The sequence below is a fragment of the Sinohyriopsis cumingii genome, chromosome 9 (assembly GCF_028554795.1).
Source record: "Sinohyriopsis cumingii isolate HCF-2022 chromosome 9, ASM2855479v2, whole genome shotgun sequence".
Taxonomy (NCBI): Eukaryota; Metazoa; Mollusca; class Bivalvia; order Unionida; family Unionidae; genus Sinohyriopsis; species Sinohyriopsis cumingii.
In genome coordinates, this window is record NC_142969.1 from 80,559,048 (window position 1) to 80,566,883 (window position 7,836).

Here is a 7,836-nt window from a genome sequence, read left to right on the forward strand (position 1 = left end):
ATGACCCCTCCTAGAGTTACGTTCCCTCCAGGTTTCAAAATGATTTGTTTTTTGGTTTGAGTGTCGATGCGGGGATCGGCCAGTTGGGTCAAAGCGACTTTGTTTCGGTCAAAAAAGCGTTTGGTTTGATGAGGAATCTGAATGATTCCTTGGAGCAATTGACGTGCCGTCACCGTGAACCATCGTAAGACTTCTTTGAGACTAGCTTCTAAGACACGAGTTCGTGTTTGTGGATTTTTTTCTCGACTGATGCCATACAAGGCACGAATCAATTTGACGGGAAGATGCGACTGAAGGGACGTCATGTTCAAAATGTGTGTGAGACAGACGAAAAGGGTCTGAGGTTTTTATAGATTTTTTGTGGAGTGAAATTAAGTCGAGGACGGAGACGTGTACAGGACAGGCCCTCCGTCTTGGCACCAGTGGTGAAACAATTGGGTACGAAATCGCAAATCCTCGGGGGTCGTAGGTTTCAAATCGACGAGTAAATAGGCGTGTGGAGTTTGAGTGGCATCGTCGTACGCCTGAGTCAGCCAAGGCGTTCCTAACTGTTTGGCTAAGACTTGTACTTGCGATTTATCTCGAGGGCTTTTAAACAAGACCACGTAATGCGCATTGAGACTGATGGTGCGATGGGCTTTACTTTGTTCAAACAAATTTTGGGTGATGTAAACGACACTGGCATTACGGTGATGCCCTTTGCGCGTGAACCACAGTTTAATTTCTTCTTCGTCTTCTCCTAACATGTCGTCAAAAATGACCAAATGCATTTGACGGGAGTCAGAGACGATGCCGTCGTCTTCTTTAGGAATGCCTTCCACAAACACGATGGAATCGCCTTGACTTTCTCGCAAGAGGCTGTACGCCGATTGCCACTCTTTGTAACACCACACGATGCGTTGAGGTGGACGATCGATCAAATGATGTTTATGTTCGATCAAACGTTTGACGAATTCGGTTTTGCCTGAACCGCTAGGTCCAGCAATGAGCATGTTAAAGTGATGGCGAAGATACAAAGCCTCCCAACTGGCACGATCTATCTGTTCGTCGATGACTTTGACAGTGGAGGAAGAGGAAGCAGAGACAACAGAGGTAGCCATAGTGTCAGGAATGTCACTTGTGACACGAAAACAAACAAGACGAGAGTTTATATACTTTTTTTCAGAACACGTTTATTGAATGTTTTAAACATGAATACGAAAGACAAAAATACATAAAAGCCAAAGGCTTTAGTACAATGATAAAAGGCACATGATAACCATCAACGTGGAATAGAAACAAGTGTCTGTGCAACATGTTTTGGGTAAAGTTCTGACCAGTTCTATAGGGGGTAAGGTCACACAAGTGTCCTCCCGAAAGGGTCTTTCAGGCCTGTCCACAACAGTCCTGTCCTGGGTGACGGGTTCTTCTGGCACCGTCACTAACACAGGTTGAAAAGTAACTTTTTTCTTTGGACGTTGAGAGGAAGGATCACAACTTTCGAGCATACTGGGCCACTTCTTGGGTCCAAGCCTCAAAATCCCATTTTTTCCCAGGCACGGACATCTGTCCAATGGGGGTGTAAGTCACAAGCTACACACACATCGTCATACACGTCTTGGGTAGCTAAAAGTTAACGAATCTTTTTTTTTCCCGTAGAGGTCGAAAAGTATCCAGATGAAAACGTAAGGCTTTGAGCAAAAGGAGTCTCTCGTGAACATTTAAAGGCACCACTTTCATGTTGAATGGGTGGTAAATACTGTTCGTAAAGAGTCCACAAGGAATCGGCTGGTAAACGAAATCCCAGAAAACAAGTCACTAAGACACACACCACTTGTCGACCCAAATTGAATGGATACAGTTCTTGTAAAAATCGATGGTAATCATCCACGGTTTGAATATGGTCATTGAGTTCCTTCCACGGAATCTGTTGGATTACATGCGATAAAAGTCGTGGCATGGCAGCCTGTTTTCATAGTCTCTTTGTTTCGGAAACAATACACGTACTTTCTAGCCAGAGATCTTCGTTCTCCAGTGGGGAATTTAAATGTTGCATACTGTAACCGAAACGTCAGACTTCGTTTAGAAGTTTCCTCTTCCGCTAAGTAGATTCCACGTAAAATATGTCGGTAATCCTTTACCTTGTCTTCCTCAATGTGTTGTACTAGGTGAATCTCGAAGTAACCAAAATGATCAACACGTGGATCATCGGGAGCCTGGAAGTATTGAACAAGGTCTGACTACTGAAACAATTTCTGACGAATCAGTTCTCTTATACCATTCAGGTACCAGTGGTTAAAGATCTGGTGACGTAACGGATGCAACTGTTCTTTACGTTTGACTTGTATTTTGACCAGCTGTCGGTAAATGCGTTCTCTCAACTCCACAGGCAAAGCACGAATGTTCTCGTGTAAAGTATCCATGAACAGATTATGGTAAGTTACTTCAATGTCTCCGTCCCACTAAGGGTAAGTAATGACAATTCGGTGACCATCGAGCAAGTTCTACGTAGGCCGAATCTTGCGGTTCCCAGTGGTGAAGTGACATACCGCAACTGAAGCACTTGACTTTATCTCCTTCGCCCAAGTAGAACAATCCGGCTCTGGCTAATTCTTCGGGGGTCGGGCCTCCCAGATACTTAGGCCATTTTCCTTTTGAACTATTGAAGACGATTTTCAAAGTCGCAGTATTCCGACAAACGCACAGGAAACGTATATTCGTCTTTCACAGGTTCGTTTCGATGAGGGTTGAGTGACATGGGCAGGAGTTTGCTCAGAGCTGGATGACATCCGTAGGGGGGTAGACGTGAAGGTGAACATTCCCCTTTAAAACGAAACCCAGTAAAATGTCCAAGAGGACGAGCGGCATCGCTTTCGCATCTCTCAGGTTTGACAAACAGCATCACTTTCCGTGATAAGGGTAGTGAGAACAAAGTTCCCATGATGCTTTACGGCATCGCTAAGGTCACAAGGTACAGCATCGTACCCATCGCAAGGCTCACAATCGCATTCCACTTCCGAAGCCCCACACTTGAATTGTGCCTGTCTAAACTTGTTTTGTGTTTCTCTGAAAGTGTTCATCTTGTTCGCTTGGTCTTGGTAGTCGCAATGAACTATAGATCTTGACCATAGCCCCTTTTTATACTAGTATCAATGCAGTCTCAAGCTTGTACATCATTCCTTTTTTATGTTTTTTATGTCTTGTTTTGGAAGATATCGTCTCTAAGGTACCGTCATCATTGTACCGTAATGTCATGGGTGGAAAGGCCATAGAAAGGTAAGGGCAGTGCGGAGACCATCTAGTATGTTCCAGAATAGCTGAATCTTTATGGATACATAGATCCATTCGCAACTTCAGGCCACAAGCGAAACACTGTACTTCGTATCCCAATCCTGACTCAATTCCCAAGTAGACAAATCCTGTTCTAGCTAAAACATGCGAAGAACGTAATCCTTTCCTATCCGTAGGCCATTTCTGAAACGTGTCCATTCGACGGGCACAATCACAATAGTCAGGTAAGAAAACCGGAAAAGGGTAGGGTTTGAACTTGGAGTTCTCATCGGGTTTCTCACTCGATTCTTGCTGTGGCGAAGTCATTCTTCTGGTGGGTGGCTATCCTCTTACAACCAATGTTTTATACCAATGTGTCCATACGGCAAAATAAAGTGGTTGGGTAGTCGCACTCGTTTCTGGTACACGATTTGATAGACTTTTTCCAAGGGTCGACTGACGATGTGGTGAGTTGGTAAACGTACAATCTTGTTCGGTTGATAGGTGGTCACTTTAAAGTGTTGATCTTTTCCAGACTGCAAGGCTTCTTTCAATACCCCAAAGTTCACCACTCGACTGGTACGATAATTCAGAGTCAATCCTTTCACTTTACACTTCGTGTGCACTTCTCCTTGTTTGTCCCGGTATTCGTAGCCGTAATTTTTTGGACCGCCACTGACGAAACTTAAAATCTTGTCGTCGGGATGCTCGTCTGTCCAGGCTCCAGGCTCCTCGATGTCAGGGTGCTGTTGACTCGGGTGATGGATGTAAATGCAACTGTCCGTGTCAAAGTACAGGACTCGTTCCCCTAACAGTTCTAAAGCTTCGTACAATTTTAGGCGAGCATGGGCTGTCACGTAAGCCGCAATGATGACATTTCCAAAAGGGTCGTCTTGTACAAAGTCCAGATCTTCTTCGTAATTGACCAAGATCAAATCCTCTCGAACGACGTCCACGTGTTTCATGTATTTGGTTTTGTCGTGAATCATCTGGAAGTAGCGGGAAGGTTCTGTCAAATATTCCGTCTTGGGTAAACACGGTCGTTGTGCCATTTTACCCCACAAGCAATTTAACATCACTTTGGCAAACGATCGCCTGCCTTCGTTTTTTTCGATGTGGTCTAAAGAGATGCCTTCTTGTTCGTAGCATTTCTCTTTGAATGTCTTTTGGTCTTCGGGATTGTGACACCAGGAAGGATAGCCACTGGCTTCTTGCTTCAGTTTCAAAAAGGCATCCACGTAGTCGGCGAAAATGCCTTTCTGCGTGGGGTCACCCTTGTGGTATTGTTGTGTCTTGGGAAAGTGGCAAATTTCGTACACTTCTAACAGTTGGTATCCCATGTCCAGAGCTTTGAACAATTCCACGCTAACCCACGTCCCCGTCAAGGCACGTTCTTCCTGGGTGTGCTGACAAGGCTGATCTTGGTTGCACGTTTCGGCACAAGTACGGCACAAAGGAAACGTCAGTTTGCCTTGGCAATGGTGAGGTAACACGGGATGGTACAAGTCCGTGGGCGGCAAAACATTACACTTGATCAGACCTTCGTATTGTCGAATGTTTTTCAGGTCGATGTGTTCCGTGAACAATTGTGGGTGCCCTACAGGAAAGCGACAATATTTGCACACGTAGGGATACAGCGAACACACGTCCAAGTATTTGGTTTCTTCTCCTTTCTCTTCGATGGTTTGGTACAGCAAACAGGTGGCATTGGTCCTTCCTCCGTACAAACTATCCCTCGGGTTCAGGGGGTCCATCAGCTTGTAACTTTCCACGACACGTTTAAACTCGGGATCGATTTTCAAACGGTGATCGTATTCGTGTTCCCACATTTCCACCACTTGGTATCCTTGCTGTTCTAACTTCAAGCGTCGCTGACAAGTGTCCTGGTACAGGTCTTCCATGGTTCGTTGTAAAAACTGATTTTTAGTGTCACGATCAGGATAACAGACGGGACATCCGTGGAATAAGCAACCGTTAAACTCGTACACGATCTTGGGGTTTTCTAAGTCCCAGCCATCGACCGAATGCGTTCCGATGGTCTTTTCGCCTCCTCCGTTGCGGGCATGCTGAATCCATTTGTCTTCCTTGTCGCGCAAGTAATGTAACCAGCGTAGGGCTTTGACTGAGTATTGACGTTTGACATAGTTGGTCGTTTGAGGACTGATGACAGCTACGGTGTCTTCTGGCATGAATCGTTGTCGGTAGACTGAGGAACACGCTTTGGCAATGGTGCAAGCTTCTTTCAAAGGATCGACCCTCCGTGTTCCATGAACAGTTCTCGAAATTTTCCACAGCAACGTCGTAAAATGTCCACGTCGCAACGACAATACTTTAACATTTCTTCCTGAAAGTCGAAAGGGTCGGAGGCGTGAGCCTGGTGCCAAGAGTAGAAAGCTTCTCGTTGTTCGGTACGCATGTTGTCGGGGTCGTAATAGTAAGCCTCAGGTAAATGGGGTAGAACGGCGCGTTGATTGGCTTCCGTATTGAAAAAGTGTGGAAAGTACCCTTTAGCCATTTCTGTCATTCCAAACGTTTTAGGCATTCGGCTCAAAGGCATGGCCAAGTAACTCATCGAATCTTTAAACTGTACTTGTCCCACTTGCATGAAAATGATTTTGGCTCCGTTCAAAGTCACTTTAGGACGCTCGGTGCCTTGTTCCGTATAGTACCTCAAAAGAAACTGTCCATCGTATCCGGAGAAATTGTGAGCCATCACCGTGACATGACGATGACAATCTCCGTAACGTTCAATGTCCTCTTGGCTCCACGTCTTGTCGATGGGGTCTAAGACCCACCGGGAGACATCGGCTAGTGTGTTCGGTCCCCGAAAGATTTTTTCACGTCCTCCGGGAATCTTGATGCAGTGAGGGCAATGACTGAAGATAGGTTCTTGAATGCACTTCTCGCACGCTCGATGAGCCACGCAGAAATTAGGAATGTGAATACCGGTCTCTTGCATGCATTCGAAATCGAAAAAGATGACATTGCCTTTCTTCTTGTGACCGTCCTCTTTCTCTGGTGGGGGCTGGTATTTTTGCACGTAGCATTGGTGTTCCAAGTCCACGATGTGGTGACAAATGTGACATTTTTTCCTTCCTGAACATACGTGTGCCTTGGCATTATTGGTACATAGGCCTTGTCCACACGTAGGGCACAATCTCAGCAGTTGACAAGCACATTTCTGCTGTGAACCTAGCGTCTTCAGATGTTGCTGGTAACAAGCAGGGCTGACAAACGTGCGCAGACAAGCAGGACAATGTACTCTTTCTTGTCCTTTGCTCAGACAGGGTGGAGAGGCCAAACATCCTGAGCATTTCAATCCGCAATGTTTGTGTTGCTCTCGATCATTATAACCATAGTCACATTTCTCACAGTAATAACCGTATCCCAGGAATGCAGTGATACTGGTAATGGTATCGAAATGGTCATCGTGATAATAGACATGAATGTATTTTCCGTCCTTAAAGTCTTGGCCTCGAAACAACAGAGGTCCGCGCACTTCTTGAGGGTGTACTTTCAAGGTGTAGAATGGAGCTAGGACATCTTGCAATTTTTGCATCTCAGGAATGCCACAGGGTGTGTCTTTGGACAGTCCGCCTTGTTGCAACAGGAGTTCTGCTTCGTTTCGTTGTTTGGCTCGGTCCGATTGTCGAATAGTTTTCCAGGTTCTTTTCCATTCTGTCGTGTCGTTCTTGTTGGCATAGGTTCGTCCCACCGCAATGGCACGGGCTAAACACATCTGGTCTTGAGAATTGTGAATTTGGACGAGACTCTTTTTGGTGCTGCGAAGGTCGTTCACCAATAACACCTTATTGCGTTGTCCGGTCCCTTGAGGAGGAGAGGTGGGTCATGTCCAGTGTGGCTTTTACATCGGTGATGTCAAACTGGTCATTAGATTGTTGCACGTGTTGAATCTTGTCCATGACTTTGGAAGCAGTCATTTCTGCGGGTCTGCTAAACTCGATCCAAACAGGGGACTTCAAACCGTCTTGTTGTATGGAAAGTCTCAAGCGATCGTCTTCTTTGGGTTGACATTGTCGCTTGAGTGCGGTGAGCAAAGAATCCCACACCCCAGTGATGAACCCTTCTGCTTTGCCTAACGGTACTTCAGCCTTGAAATCTTTAAACTTCACTGAGTATTTGTAAGCCGTGGTTCTAAATTTTCTAGAGGAGCGCTTTTCGGTCTCTCGAATGGAATAGTACTTTTCAGGGTTGACTAAGGGTGGTGAACTTTGTTTAGAGGGTTCGGATTCTGGTTCACTCATGTCCTCTTCAAAATCACTGGCATGAATTTGTGCCAAGACTTCAGCTCTGGTACGAGGCGATAGATCACGTTTCTGCCTCTTACTTTCTTCTTCTTTCTTCTCGAATGAATAGGATCGTTTCATCTTGAGTGCAAAACGTCAAATGACTCAAGTTTAAACACCATAGAGTAATTTATAGTCATGGCAGACCAGCGTATATAAAAGGGTGTGTGTCTTGTCCTTTCACTATTCATTTCACTCTCAAACCGAGCACAACGATGGAAGAGACTAGCCAAATCGAACGTTTCATCAGAGCTTTGCGAAGGGTCATTAGAAAATTCTC